A 14,075-nucleotide genomic window follows, 5' to 3' on the forward strand; every position below is an offset into this window, starting at 1 on the left:
CTAGTGGGCTACAGCCCATGACAATTCCCATCAACCGATGCTTATTTCCACTGTGGGCTTATATAAAATCCCTATACCATCTGGCACTACCTATATCTAATTGGCCTACACAACACCGGAAGATGCTGTGTATGTACCTAAATAAGAATTAAAAAGTGTTTTTGCTGCAAAAATGGGTTCTTTATATACATTGTACTAAAGTCTTGGGATTAAATACGGATACAAACAACATTTTTGTAATATTGCATTATCAAAAGTAATTTTGAAAATAGAGAACAACAATTTAGTGCAGGAAGTGTTATTCAGGGAAATGATGGAATAGGTCAAGGGTATGAAAATTTTACATGTCCATGTATATATTAGAAACCATGTTTTTATTGTCCTCAGTATCCTTTTTTTATTTAATAGATGAGCTGTAGCATTTAAATACCATGCACGTATTTGCAAGCAAAAAAAGGGGAAAAAATATTAGGCGTGATTGCCTGACACAGTAACACTTTCCTGAATTCCTAACAGTTATTATAAGAGTCCAGCGGACCATACAAATGTTGACATGACAATATCGCACAGTGATGAAGTTACAATGCACAATAAACACTGACAGAATGATAGATGTAGAAATATGATAATATTGCCGATTGAGATTACGGTAAACATTACAGCTGTGGGGCCAACAGATGAAACAGATTCATGCGCATGATTGATTGGGATTATGGGGAAAAAGCATGGACAAATATGAAATATGCTCAACTTGAATCTGATGCGACTATACAATATAAACAAACTATTCTTATTGTATTTCTTTCAATTACCGTATTTAATTGATATATTTTATTGTTACATGTATCGGATCTCTTGACACAGTACCCTTGAATAATAAGATAGTCCCTTGCTCTTACTGGTAAGATAACATAAACCCTTATTGATGGCTAAACAATGTTTTATTAGTGTATAAATGTTTTCAGGTGCTTTAGGGCAGTGACACACACATTTTATCATGGCTACAAAATGTCCACTTATCTGGAAATGTCCTGGTTCAAATCTTTCTGGATAACAGATCACCATACCTGTATTTTATGCATTATAAATGAAGGTGTGATACAGTGTCAATGCCTGAATGCAGAAGAACCAGTAGGTTTATGGTATGGGCATAGGTTAGTTGTGGTTCCCAAACTGTGGATCTACCCCCCCTCCTTTTCAAGGGGGCTTGGAGCAGAGCAGGGGTGAGGGCTCATCCTGAATGCCACTTAGGGCAAGATTTGGGCTGAATGCCTATTTTGTTCTACAAGATATACCTGCTGTCCTTCCTTTCTGTCCATGTCCTCCCTTCCTTTCCTTTCTCCCTCTCCACCCTTCCTACCTCTCTGTCCCTGTCCTTTCTTTTGCTGCACTTACTCTCAGTTCCAGTTCTCCATTCTATCCCTTCCTTTTCTCCCTTCCTCACTGTTCCTGTCCTCCCTTTCATTTCTTCCCACCCTTCCACTCTGTCACTGTCCTCCATTCCTTTCCTTCCCTCTGTGTGCCTGTGCTTCCTTCCATTTGTTCCCTTGTTTCCTACACTCCCTTCCTCTCTCTTCTGGTCCTCCCTTCCATCCCTTCCTTTCCTTCCCTCCATTTTAAGGATGCACCAAATCCACTATTTTGGGATTCGGCTGAAAGATTCAGCCAAATACCAAACTGAATCCTAATTCGCATATGCAGACGTGGGTATGGGAGGTGCAAAAAGAACCAAGTGCGTAAAAACCTCTGAGTTTATGTGTCAAAAGGTCACATGATTTTAAGGATCCAGTTTGACCAGGGCCATGGATTCAGCCGAATCCTGCTGAAAAAGGCAGAATCTTGGCCAAATCCCAAACCGAAGCCTGAATTCGGTGCATCCATACTTCCTTCCTCTGTGTCCCCATGCTCCCTTCTATCTGTTCCTTTTCTTTCCTTCGTCCCTTCCTCTCTGTTCCTGTCCCTCCTTTCCTTTCCTCTATCTTCCCTGCCCCTGTCCTTCCTTCCATTCCCTCCCTTCCTCTCTGTTCCTGTCCCTCCTTTCCTTTCCTCTATCTTCCCTGCCCCTGTCCTCCCTTCCATTCCCTTCCTTCCTCTCTGTCCCTGCCCTCCCTTCCTTCTTCCCTTCTTCTCTGTTCCTCTCTACCATTATCAATTCACTGTATCTTGCAGTCACCCATATTTCATTGCCACCTAACATTTTGAAGTTTCAAGTGGGTGTCCAAATCAGGTAAAGAGCAAGCTGTTTATCCAGCCAAGAAGATCTTTAAATGTATGGCCAGTTTTCTCTCTCTGTCGTCTCTCTTCTATGCTATTGCAACCCCCGACAGTGCAAGCTCAATCAAAGGCAATGCAAATTGTTATATAGGCAATGAATGTGTAAGAGACGGGATGAGAACACCTGGAGGGTAAATATTAGCAAGAGAAACCTTAAATATTTAATTATCAGCTAAATCGTGTTTATTTAGAATCTGGCTCAAGGTCATGTTTCGTTACTTCTGCTGCGAAATAACATAAATAAGTGACAGGTCCCTCTCTAGGAAACAAAGTGAGATCACATCTCCAGGTAAAGACGCCAATTCCAGCGAAAGATTCTCAAGTCTCAAATGAAAAAAAGGTGAAAAATTAATTGGAAAAAAATAAACAAAAAAATGTTTTGCGACAATAAATACAGTAAGGACTGAGGAGAGACCATCACTCATCCCCACTGTGTGCAGCCCTTGATAATTACTAATTGTTAATTAGCAACTTGCAGTGGGAGAGATGTGTTATAAATAATTTGATGGTGTTGTATGTGTTGCAATGTCCCAGCATTCCAACAGGAGTCATTTGCACAATGTACATTTCCATTAGGCCATTAATCAGTAAATAAAGCACCTTTTCTCTCAGGAGAAAATAGGAAGAAAAAGGGAGATATCGGAATATCACATAATAAAAATGGAGGTGTAAGTGCTGGATTCAGGGTTTTACTGTAGACAATTTACATATAGATTGGAGTGATACAACTTCTTAGTCAGTGGGTTATTGGACCCACAGCAATGTGCTAAGGACAGGGGGATGCTGATCATTCCTTTAGCATCTCTGTGTGAAGAATATAAGCAAACATTGTTTCCACCTTTCCTTTCCACCTTATTTTTCTTGCCTATTAATAACATGGGCATCAAGCACCATTTTAACCAACCAGGGCAGTAAAAAAAAAGGCCTGGAGGCAACCATAAGAGCATACACATGGGGATGGTCCTGCTACTGCTGGACAATGCACAAACACAACATTTGGGGATAGAAGAAGCCTGTAAATGAAGCTTTGACATTGTCTGACATTCGGAATGGGTAGCAATTGTTCATTCCCTGATCAAACCCTAGTTCATTAATAGGTAATGTTCTCGCAGAGATCTGATATGTAACTTTTTCCAGACAAGAAGTTGAGAAAGTCAACAATTTATTTGAAAATAAAATATATACAGGTATAGAATCCATAGTCCTGAAACCCATTATCCATAAAGCTCTGAGTTATGGGTAGGCCATATTCCATAGACTCCATTTTAACTAAATAATTCAAATCTTCAAAATTGATTTCCTTTTTCTCTGTAATAATAAAACAGTACCTGTACTTGATCCCAACTAAGATATAATTACCCCTTATTGGGGGCAGAACAGCCCTATTGGGTTTATTCCAAGGTTAAATGATTCCCTTTTCTCTGTAATAATAAAACAGTACCTGTACTTGATCCCAACTAAGATATAATTACCCCTTATTGGGGGCAGAACAGCCCTATTGGGTTTATTTAATGGTTAAATGATTCCCTTTTCTCTGTAATAATAAAACAGTACCTAGTGCTGGGCGGTATACCGGTTTAACCGGTTTAACCGGTATACCGGTTTTTAAAAAAAAAACGGTATGAGTTTTAAACATACCGCTATACCGGTATGCGCGCCTCCTGCTGTTTTTCTCCTATTACTTCCGGGTTGCGTACGTGACGTCGGCGCGCATGTGACGTCAGCGCGCACGCGACGTCGCTAGGACGCTTCGCTGGAGCTGGAGGAACCACAAGTTGGGTAAGTTCTGCTGGGGGGTTGTGGCTGGGGTTGGGGTTGTGGTTGGGGGGGCTGGGGGGGTTGTGGCTGGGGTTGGGGGGGCTGGGGGGGGTTGTGGCTGGGGGGGTTGTGGCTGGGGTTGGGGGGGCTGGGGGTGGGTTGTGGCTGGGGCTGGGGGGGTTGTGGCTGGGGTTGGGGGGGCTGGGGGGGGTTGTGGCTGGGGTTGGGGGGGGGCTGGGGTTGTTGGGGGGGGCCACCAATATTTATTATTTATTTTTTTATTTATATACCGTCAAATACCGTGATACCGATATAATTTTGAAAAATACCGTGATAAAAATTTTTGGTCATACCGCCCAGCTCTAACAGTACCTGTACTTGATCCCAACTAAGATAGAATTAATCCTCATTGGAGATAAAACAATCCTATATGTATATAGTGTTAAGGTATGGAGATCCAAATTACAGAAAGAGCCCTTATCCTTAAGACCCCAGTTCCTGAGCATTCTGGATAACAGGTCCCATATCTGTATCTGTTACTTTTTTTCCTAAATCAATACAAATGTAGAATTCCTAAAACAGAGCTATGTCTTTCATAACCAGTGCATTTATATAGAAGACAAATTCCAATTTTGTTAAAGGCATAGTTGAAATTGTTGTATATTGAATTCAGTAAGTAAAAAGTACACATGGCAGGTTCAGGTATATATGGCAAATTCCATATATAATGTTTCCAGAGCACAAAGTTTTAAGTTGTATAAAGGGAGCGTCAGTTTCATGTAGAAGAACCCCAAAACCTCAATTGCTCATAATATTTGAATTTATAGGAATGCAGGTATGGGACCTGTTATCCAGAATGCTCAGGACCTGGGGTCTTAAGGCTAAGGGTTCTTTCCGCAATTTGGATCTCCATACCTTACATCTACTGCAAAATCATTTAAACATTATAAACAATATATATATGTATATCTTAGGATAAAATACAAGGTAATGTTTTATTATTACAGAGAAAAGAGAAATCATTTTCAAAAATCTGAATTATTTCATTAAAATGGAGTCTATGGTAGATGCCTTTCTGTAATTCAGAGCGTCTGTATAATTTCCAGATAAGGGATCCAATACCTGTATTTTTGTATTATTCTAAAATTTCTATCACATATAAAAATATCAAAAATATTTCAAAAGCATTGTTTTTTTGCATGATGTTTATTACATCTCTATAGCTAGGATACAAGCCTTGAAGCAAGACAGGGCTGATTTTGGTTTCCCAGGAAGCAAGCACGGTCACGTGACCATAAAATAAAAAATGATAAAATTCCTGTTATGGCGGGACCTTTAAGAGACGAGGTTTATCCGAACTTGGGGGACTCATTTCCCGCACAAAGCATTGTTGATTGTAAAAGACCCTTTGATATTTGTACTTTGTACCTGGCAGATAACCAGCTTATATCCCAGTAGAAGAAGAAAAAGCTTGTTACCTTACATTAGTGCATCCTTTTTTTTTACCCATACCCTTTTGTGCTGAAGAAGGCTAATATCATGCTGACCTTTCTGGTTTAGGCACGCGACATATTGTCTGTATTGCTGCACTGGACAAGTAACAATAATTTCTCCACTTTTCCCAGGAAGCACAAAGCTCCTTATGATGAGACGTCGGCTCTCAGCAACAGCGATAAACTGTATGGAGGACCACCTCGACTTGGCCCTATGCACTTCTCTTCAATAGGAGCATGAATCAAGGTCATCTTCTCCAGATTGCTCATCACTTCAAACAGCTTCAGTAATGGAGTCTCAGATGTGGATCTCAACAAATCAGCGCTGTCAATTTCTGCCTCTCATCCTCATCCAAGAGAAACAGGCCTGTCAGCGTTCCTCCGGGTCGTCTTAGGTAATCAAAGCCTTCCTGTATTGCCTTCAGCAATGACTTTTTCTTTCCCCCTTTACAAAAGAATTTACACTTCTTAAGTAGAGATCATTTGATTGCTTTTTCACTTTTATTTTTTTGCAACATTTTACCATTGTTGGGAGTTTAAAGACATTAACCTAAAAGGGAAGGAGAAAACGGCAATGATGTCTACGTCTCACAGAGGCTTTATGCAACAAAACTGGCTTCTAGAATAGAGTGATGTGTAGGTGGGACTTCTTGACTTTCAGATAATCATTGTAAAAGGCTAACTGATCTTGTTTTTAAGTTTTGAGCTCCTAAACAGCTCTACAGTATTTGTGCCTTTTGAAGTCTGGTTACAGCAGGAAATTAGGGCACATTCACTTGCCCAGACGCAGTGTGCAAACTGCAGTTTTTTCTCCACACAATGCACATTTTTTTCCAGAGAATTCTGGTGGTACGGATACAAACTGCCGATTCTCTTAACACAATGGCACTGTGCCTACTGCAGTTGTGTTGGCTTTGCCAAAATGGAGGCAACTGGACATTAGGGCAAAGTACACTGAATATCTTCTGTCATTTCCAGTATTTGCTGATGTAATTTCCGGTGTTTGCCGATGTGATTTCCAGTCTCCGGTGTGGGAATGACGTCTGTGCCCGATATGTTAGGTGACACAGGATGCTGAGAGAACCCTGAAGCTACCATCTTGTCAGGAAGTGGAGGTGACTCCAGGGTTCCACTTCGTTAACAGGTGCAGCAGAGCCCAATTCAAACACAAGGCAGAAAGGACTGAGTACTGAGAGCAACTATAAAGAAATGCGAAGAGCACGTTTTGACGCAAGTACAGTTTAGGGAAAAGTGCAAGTTGCCCATGGACATAAATTAGCCACTTGGAGAATTAAAAATTAGGGAAGGAATATGTCCTTTTAAGATCCTCCAGACTGATTCAGCAGCTTACTGCTCCATATATAGGCCTGCCTGACTTATATCTGGCCTCCGTGTGTGATCCTATTGGTGGCCACAGCCCTTTTTGGCCTTACACTTGGGTAACCATCCACCTCTTTGGCATCCTCAACAAAGGGATCGGGTCATGTATGGCCAGCTGCATTCTAAACTCTCCATAGCAGTTATGCGTCACCCAAATATTGCTGCAATACAACATCCAGCCTACTCCCACAATGAAGTCTTAAAGCATTGTGGGAGCTGTGTTTTAGCAGACTAGATTGTTTAACACTGCTTAGAGCAACTTTTCCCTATAGCTCTCCACTTCCAGCAGTCAATTTAATGCAAGAAGATCCTTCAGGGCCTACATCACAGGGGGACAAGAAGGAACTGTTGTTAGGAGCCCAGGGAAATGATAGCCCACAGAGTACAGCAATTTTTTGTGTAATATAACATCTGGGTACCCACCCAATGTTGCATGGACGATGGCTGTAGGAGGGGTCTGTTATACAACACTGCAGCAGGGGGCCTTGATCAGGCTGGTTAATGGGCAGATAGCACTGCATAACAACAGTAACAATGCTGCAAGTCATGTACTATTGACAGCAATTTGGCAAGAGCATGTTTCGTATGTTTTGCCTAAACCTATTGGCTGGAGGCTCAGCAGGCCCCTATTTTGATGTCCCATAATTAGGAAACGGAATGGGAGGCTGCTTGCAACTGGTGTGGAGGTGGCGGGTAGACTGCTTCTCATTGGAGAACACTCTTGCATCTCAAATTAGGTTTTGGTGGCCTTGAATAGTTAGGGGGCAAAAATGAGTTAGATTTTGGGAAGCTTTATATCCACATTAAAGGCATTCTGCATGGGCTGGTGCTTTTAGATCTCCTGTTTTGTTGACTTTTTATGAAAATAATAAAAAAAAAGTAAATAAAAATCTGCAACTTTAGGGTTTGCAACTAAGAATGATTTTTGGCTCGGCCGTTTGCTCAGCTTAACAAAACAAATGTTTACTCGTTTCCAGCTCGCTAAGAGTATAATGTGCTTAATGAAAGAAAAATCTACTGACAGTCGCGTTTATTGCCCTTCATTAGCGTCGTTGCTTAATTTAATATAGATTGGAACAGACGCACGACTTAGCCTGCAGGAGGTTAAATGGTGAAAATAAAATAAATCCAATCAGAGATTATTGAATTTGCCGCGGCGTTCCTGTGACACCTAACAGACAAAACTCATTATTCGCATAACACCAGAGACGTAAGCGCATTTTTTTCTATAGCAAGATAATTAATAGATGATTTGTACATTTATAAAATCTACATGAATTGCCCATGGCATTAATATCAGTCTGATTCAGCAATGGGCCCTCTGAAAATTACATGGGAAATGTTCTTCTTTTAAGTGAAGTGGCGTACCTTCCATTTATTCTCCATTATGGAAGGTGAGTGATCACGTCATAGTTGACTACAGAGCTTTCCAAGTCCTTGGACCTCATTTACAAACAGGGCAGAGCTTGTTTTTCAGAATTCAAGTCAGAGCTGGCGCCAAAAAGCAGTGCTAGTTGCAACGGTGTCCTGACAGTCTGCCTGTTTACCATTAGCCTGCTAATGCCAGCTGACACTTACTCATTCCCTTCCGCTTGTAGCTCACTACAAATCTAGAAACTCTGCCCACCAAGCAATGCGCCATATATATTCACCTTCCCTTAGTTACTGCCCTGATTTAAATACAGACTTCATCCCCCCCGGATCTTAACTGGGTTTCTCCTCAGCCACGCTCGTGTTTACGTATGAATGTCCATGCAGGAGAAGAAGCAGAAGACAACGTAGACAAATGTAACTATGCTGTGGCAGTGGTCCATATGAATGTCTGCAGGAGAAGCAGAGGAGAACTTAGACAAACTTGTGGCAACTAGTCTGTGGCAGTGACCGGTGTGAATTTCTGTGCAGTAGAAGAAGCAGAAAACAACTTAGACAAATGTAACTATGCTGTGGCAGTGGTTCATATGAATGTCTGCAGGAGAAGCAGAAGACAACTTAGACAAACTTGTGGCAACTAGTCTGTGGCAGTGGCCAGTATGAATGTCTGTGCAGGAGAAGCAGAAGACAACTTGGACAAACGTAACTAGTCTGTGGCAATAGCACGTATGAATGCCTGTGCAGGGAGAAGAAGCATTAATATACAAGGTGGCCCTTATGTCTGAGTGTGCAGGTTGAACAAGCATTTAGACAAGTGAAGTGGCGTGTCTGCTCAGGTTGAATAAGCATTTATATAATGTGGGTGGCATTGGGTGGCGCTGGCGCTTATATCCTTGCAGCCAGGTTGAACAAGTCAGTGCAGGTTTTTTTATTTTTAATTTTTGTAGGTGTTTGTAGGTGAACAACAAGCATTAGTTAAAGTGGCTGGCTTGGCGCTAATTACATAAGGAGACTCTTGCAGAAACCACGATATTTGGTTGATTTGGTTGCATAATGGCAATACTATAACACAGAGGTGGGGCATTACAATACTACTGGCATCGGCCATGCTTTCTCATATAGGTTTTGAAATAATACCTTTGGACAGGAGATCGGCACTTGCCCAGAGGAGCAGGATATAAGCTCAGCTATTGTAGGTGTATTTTCAGATACAGATTTGCTGATGATACTCATAAAAATAACATTGTTTGATCAAAAACTCATTGTGTCATCTCTAGTACAGCTCCAGTGTAACTCACTGCTCCTGGTATAGAATGCTTGTGTCTATGTGAAGGGCAGCAGCATTCTAGACAGCCCTCCTGAGTTATCTGTTAGGAAGAGGGATAAAGAAGCAGAGAGTTATTAGATGCTTGAGGATACTATAAGCTTCGTGGCTTTTGTATATGATATATTTAAAAATATACTAAACCGTACTCTACAGTACTACTCAACCATTATGGAGGTTAGGGCATGCTGGAAACTTTAGCCCAGCAACATCAGGATTGTATTCTTTAAAGCAATATTCCACAAACCGTTTCAGTCTTATAGGTAAATTGTTCTCCATTTCTTATTTAGTTTTCAATTGGAAAGCTAGGGGGCTGTCAGCTATCAAGTCATCATGCAAAGTGCACTCATTTGTGGCTCTAATTGCGTTGTTAGCTTCATGCAAAGCCAAAAAACATATAAGGGGTTATGTAATCATCTTACCCATCTTACCCATAGCAAACATCTTATTGGTTGCTATGGGTAACTGCTTCTGGGACCCCCTTATTGAATTGGTCCTCTCTGATGGTGGCCACTGCCCTGGTGAGCTGAGAAAAAAATATTTAGTAGGGCTTGAAATATCTGTCTCCCTATGTTAGATGACTGCACAGGCTGGGCCTTTAGGAATGATGATTACACTCTACATCATACGAAAAGCTAACTCAAAGGTGAACACTAGTGATGAGCGAATCTGTTCCGTTTCGCTTCGCCGAGAAATTCGCGAATCTTTCAAAAGATCCGCGAAACAGCGAAAAATTCGGGAAACGGTGAAACTGTCGTGCGACAAAAAAAATTGTCGCCCGCGGCTATTATTTTGTTGCGCGGCTATTGTTCCGTCGCCCGCGGCTATTGTTTTGTCGCGCAGCTATTATTTTGTCGCCCGCGGCTATTGTTTTGTCGCGCGGCTATTGTTTCGTCACCCGCGGCTATTATTTTGTCGCGTGGCTATTGTTTCATCGCCCGCGGCTATTATTTTGTCGCCCGCGACTATTCTTTTTTGACGCTGGCGACAATTTTTGGATGTGCGGCGAATTTTTCCGCGGCAAAATTTTTCATCTGTTTCACGAAAAAATCCACCAATGGCGAAACGCGGAAATTCGCCGCAAATCCATGCCTGCCGAAACTTTTCGCCCATCACTAGTGAACACCTCCTTTAAGTTGCTCCTGCAGAGCAATTTGGCAGTTTATCAGCCTGTGTATGGGGTCCCCCAGTGGGCCTACCCAACCAATATCTTGCCTAAAATTGGCCAGATGTTGATCCGACAGATTTGATTTTCTGGTCGGATCAGGGACTACATGTGCTCATTGATGCCGTCCTCGCTCCGATGGGTCCTATTCCTATGGTAATTTGATTTGTAATTGGATTATTCTTATATTTCCCACCTTAGGTGGGCATATTGGTGAAAAGATTCAATATGCCCATCTATCCCACCTTTTGTGTGCGTATCAAACCTTTTCACAGATATGCCTGGATCTCATAGTGTATTGCCACCTTTATACATGGAAAACATGGCGTAAAAGTGGTGCAGGTCTCCCTGCTTCCTCTGCATTTCTATTCATATCCTCAGTCTGTGATTCCTTTCTCAAAGTTTCCTCACTGCTCAGATTTGCCTTCTCTCCGTATGTCAAAGTGTCGGGCACCCTGTGGGGCGCGTGCGGCTTTATCATCCCTATAGCTATTGTGTACACTTGATTAGACATTAAAATGAATATGAAAATGCACTGAGCGCATTGCCTCCCTTTTGCCGTCTCTGCTCATTTCTGCCCCGTTCCTTCCCTTTCTTCTTCTCTCAGCCAAGGAAAAGAATAAATGTAAATGCTTTGTCCTGCTCCGTTTGGCAGTGTTTCTATGTGCCGCATTATGCTGTTCTTTTTGTACCCAGAAAAAAGAAAGAAAAAAAAAAATTGGCACCCACTGATGTAAATTTCACACCTTCTCTTGCTGGATCAGCAAGCTTAACCTACCAAAATCTGGTGTTCTACGATATTTTATGACTGATAATCAATCTTTTTGTTGCTCAACATTTGTTACAGGGACACAGACCAGAGCAGGTGGCAGATGCGACTCGTCTTCTGAGAGAAGGGGCGGAAGGTGTGCTTGGGAAAAAAATGGAATCAAATCGTGCATATCCGCTGAAATCCTTTAGAAAAAGATTTAGATCTCGGGCGGTATGAAGTTTATTTGTCAGACTGAAATCTCTCTCTTAAAGGAGAACTAAAGTTTAACATATAAGAAGGGTAGAAATACTACACCTTATGTTTGGGGGGTTCTGTACCAGCCCAAGGCACCCATAGCCCACAGATCTGTGCCTCTGAAGATGCCCCAGTAGCCCCCCCATCTTCTTTCTACTGATTCCCAGCACATACTCTGTCCTGCTGGCACTTACGTGAGCTTAGGGATCGATACACAATATACTGTATATATAGAATATAACAGTCACAACACAGTAATCAATTCAGATTCCCATTACATGGCAGCTCAGAAATCAGTGTATTCTGCATAAGAATTTAATAATCAGCCCTGTGGCATTAGTTTCTATGGGCGAATTTATCAAATCAAGAGTTCGAATCCCGAATGGGAAAAATTCGGATTAGAAACGAAAATTTCTGAAGATCGCAAATATCACGAAAATGCTTATGAAAAAATCTTATTAGTCACGATAATATCGTATTGGCGATCCGAAAGTCACTAAATTTTCGTATCGTACAATTGTAAACAGCGGTAAAATCTTTCTGATTTTTTCGTGCAAGTGTACGAAAAAGTCGTGCTGCGTACGACAAAATCGTGCCCCTATGACTGTTGGACCTTATATTCTGTGTTATGATTACTGACAACCCAGAAGCTTAACCTAACAGCTGCCCAGAGCACACTGAGCATGTGCAGTGCCACTGGCACTCACAAAATGATGGGGAGCCGCTGTGCACAACTTTAAAGCCTAGATCATTACTGCTGCACTTCGCTGCCAGCACAGTCATCTTATGTTGTAAAAGATAATACTATGCTTAAGTTCAGCCCAAAAGTGGGCAGGGCAGTGATTTCAAAAAATTGTATGTTTTACTAAGCCTTTTTAACTATTCCCTGTTTGTCTTTCAGGCAAGTTGCAAAAAAAAAAATAAAAAAATAGAAAGAAGTCCAAGGTATTCATGGAGCCTGTCTTTGGAACATTCAGGCAGCCCTAGGTAACTAACCTAAACATTTTTTACAAACCCCCACAGATATTCACTGCAGGACAACATTACATGCGTTTTTTCAAGACTTCTGCCGAATTTGGCAAATTTAGTGGAAGGTCTACTGTGAAGAGTTATTGATTTCTAACATGCCAGTGGCTACGGCTAAAATGCCCCAGTGGGCTGCAGTTTGCACGCATCTGGGTAGAATATTTCAGGAGGAACCTACAGTAGCTGTAACGCTGCATTCCAGGATCTTGTTGCTGTTCTGGTTCCTCTGTCTGCTGCGCCATTTACGACACTTTACCCTTCCAGTGTAAATCCCAAGGGGCATTTTATGAAATAGGAAATGTTCTGCTAATGGCTGGGTAATATAGAGAAAGAGAAATATCTCTGTGAGACATTATTTTCATATTATTGCGCACGAGTGATATTTATGTTGCTCTTGCATCTAATGAGGCACTGAATATGAGTGACATGACTAAGTACCCAATGTAACTCAAAACATCACTAAACACCATTTATAAGAATATATTTCACTAGCGATTCTTGTGCATTATATAAGTGGTCATTTACATCTGCTAGTGCGGTCGCACAGATTTCCCCACTATCAGAAAAATCACACTCATTAAAGGGATTCTGTCATTATTTTTATGGGGTACTTTTTATTTCTAAATTACACTGTTTACATAGCAAATAATTCACTCTGCCATTTAAACTTTTATTCTTGAACCAACAAATGTATTTGTAGCTGTAATATTGGTGTGTAGGCGCCATCTCAGTGCATTGTGCCTGAGTCTGAGCTTTCAGAAGGAGCCAGCGCTACACATTAGAACTGCTTTCAGCTAACCTATTGCTTCTCCTACTCCCATGTAACTGGAGGAGTCCCAAGCCGGACTTGGATTTCTTACTATCAAGTGCTATTCTGATACCTACTGGGAGCTGCTATCTTGCTCCCTTCCCATTGTTCTGCTGATCGGCTGCCGGGAGGGGAGAGATCTCACTCCAACTTGCAGCTCAGCAGTAAAGTGTGACTGAAGTTTATCAGAGCACAGGTCATATGGCTGTGGCACCCTGGGAAATTAACAATATGGCTAACCCCATGTGAAATTTCAAAATTAAATATACGGTAAAACTTTTGGTAATTTCCACGATAATTTTGTTAAAAATACACAACTTTTTCATGGTTTTCGTTTCGGAAAGACTGCGACCATTTCGGAATTCATTTAAGCTTCGGTATTGTGACAATCTTTTGGCCGGGTTGGATCTGTAGAGTGCCATTGAGTCCTATGGGAGGCTTCAAAAATCATACATTGAAGATTTCAAAGC

General features: G+C 41.5%; 1 long non-coding RNA gene across 1 annotated transcript; it reads left to right on the top strand.

Annotated features, from left to right (window-relative positions):
* The first annotated feature begins 840 nt into the window (after positions 1-840).
* LOC105947209 lies at positions 841-8,514 on the top strand. Its single transcript, XR_004222260.1, has 2 exons — positions 841-901; positions 5,658-8,514. It is a non-coding gene; the product is annotated as an uncharacterized LOC105947209 (long non-coding RNA).
* The last annotated feature ends 5,561 nt before the right edge of the window (positions 8,515-14,075 follow it).

Source organism: Xenopus tropicalis, chromosome 4 (genome assembly GCF_000004195.4).
Source record: "Xenopus tropicalis strain Nigerian chromosome 4, UCB_Xtro_10.0, whole genome shotgun sequence".
Taxonomy (NCBI): Eukaryota; Metazoa; Chordata; class Amphibia; order Anura; family Pipidae; genus Xenopus; species Xenopus tropicalis.